General features: G+C 34.7%; 1 non-coding gene across 1 annotated transcript; it reads left to right on the forward strand.

The window, feature by feature from the left end:
• Window positions 1–1,003: 1,003 nt before the first annotated feature.
• Window positions 1,004–1,109, forward strand: LOC121211717 (small nucleolar RNA R71). Its single transcript, XR_005906936.1, has one exon. It is a non-coding gene; the product is annotated as a small nucleolar RNA R71 (small nucleolar RNA).
• Window positions 1,110–2,193: the final 1,084 nt, after the last annotated feature.

The following is a 2,193-nucleotide window of genomic DNA, read 5'->3' on the forward strand; positions in this document are numbered from 1 at the left end:
TTGAGGATATGGAAATGGTGGAATCTTAGCTTTAACCGAACAACTCTTCTGTGGAAATTTTTTTGCATCCGGCAAGGGTGTTAGATAATTAGAACTAACTATTTAGAGTTTAACTCATCAAGGATCACTAAATCTACTTTTTTTGATACAAAAGTTTCAAATCTCAGTGGAACTTCCTTTTTGTCTTGAGCTACAACAAACTTATCTTGAACCTCAAGCACTTAGGCTCCAATGTGTTTCCACTTGGAAAAGAGACTGCTTTGCAATGTTCTTTGCCCAAAATTATTGGATTTTCTGTGTTGCTCGGTCAAATACCTTGGGGTTTATTTTGAAGTTAATTAGTTAGTTGACCCATTTAATTCTCCAAATTTCTTAAAGTGGCATCATTCTTCGCTATATATGGCTTCAGCAGATTCTTAATATTATTTGAAGATTCAGTTCGTGGGGGTTGTTGTACTTGTTGAGAATATTATGGTGGATAAATTGGTCGAAATGGCATAAAAGAATCGCTATGGTCCACCCATTGATTACTCCATGGAGAATTTGGATGATTCTACCATGAAGTGTTGTAAGAATTTGATTGCGAACCATTCCAATTATGATTTACCATGTAATATTTTGACTCTTGATTCGATGGGAAATTTTCAAAGAAATGGCCATCTCCATAGTATTCATAAGAAATATTTCAAACTGGTTCAGTTGCTAACCTGTCAAATTAACATTGAAACCATTAGCAGTTACATTCTTAAGTATAGAAGACATAAAGGATACCTAGGCTGCCAAAGAAGCGAGTGTGTCCACTTCATGTACTCCTGCTACTCGTCTCTCTGAGGCTACTTGGTTGGTTGGCCACTAATAGTTATTGTTGGCAATTCTTTCAATAATCTCGTAAGCATCGTTATAAGACTTAGAAAGAAGGGCTCCATTTGCTGAAGCATCCACCATCATTCTAGTATGAATATTGAGACCAATATAGAAAGTCTCCATTTGAACACAGTAAGGAATGTTGTGATGAGGGCACTTTTGTAATAACTCATTGAATCACTCCCATGCCTCATATAAAGATTTTTCGCCAAGTTTTTGAAATGAAGTGATTTCATTTCAGATATTGGAGGTTAAAGATGGAGGGAAATATTTCATTAAGAAACGTTCAACCAACTCTTGCCATGAAGTTATGTAACTAGACGGTAGGGAGTTCAACCACGCTCGTGCTCTATCTCTTAAGAAGTATGGAAATAATCTCAATCTCAAGGCATCCTCGGTCACCCCGACTAGATTAAATGAGTCACTCATTTCCATGAATAGTCGAAAATGAAGATGTGGATCTTCAGTAGGAATCCCACTAAATTGACACATATTTTGCAACATTTGGAACATGATCGGCTTCAGCTCGAATTGTTGTGCCTTGATTTCAGGTCTCCTAATACTTGGATTGAGCTCATTGAATAGTGGAATGGCATATAGACGAATGGCACAGCTTCTGTCATCGGCAACAATGATTGGATTGTGAGTATTATAAGCGAATATTCCTCCTGGATTTTGGTTTTGATTTTTGAAATTCATATTTTCGGTCCTTCTCTGGTTCGCTTGTCTTCTTCTTTGTTAGAAAGTCCTTTCAATTTCAGGGTCTACGAAGACTAAGTCAATAATTTGATCAATACTCATAAACACCTAAAACAAACACAAAAAAATGGAATTAAAATTTAACAAAAAATAGACAAAAATGCAAAATTAACAATTTCACTAATAATGTCTTTTAAAACAATCCCCGGCAACGGTGCCAAAAACTTAGAACGACGAAAATGTGCAAGTGTACACAATTGCAACAAGTAATTAAGTGACAAATAAATGTTGAGTTATCGTACCTATAGTGACTGTGAAAAGAATCATTTATGAATGCAATTAAAAACACTTTGGTGAAGAAAAATATTTTGATTTGAGTAGGTGATTAAAAACTAAGATTTTTAACTAAGTAAAAAAAATAAAATAAAAGTTCCAATGCATGATTTCAAAAGATGATTTTAATTAAGATGACATAATTGTGTCAGATTAATTACATTTCTTAACTTAGAATTATTAAACTCATGCTCATGTTGTTACGAATAAACTCATGGCAACTCGGTAATTTCCTAACTTATGAACATACTAACCTACCCAAATCCATTTATGTAGCACCCCTTACCCGTATCCGAA

Source organism: Gossypium hirsutum, chromosome A12, assembly GCF_007990345.1.
Source record: "Gossypium hirsutum isolate 1008001.06 chromosome A12, Gossypium_hirsutum_v2.1, whole genome shotgun sequence".
NCBI classification, from domain to species: domain Eukaryota; kingdom Viridiplantae; phylum Streptophyta; class Magnoliopsida; order Malvales; family Malvaceae; genus Gossypium; species Gossypium hirsutum.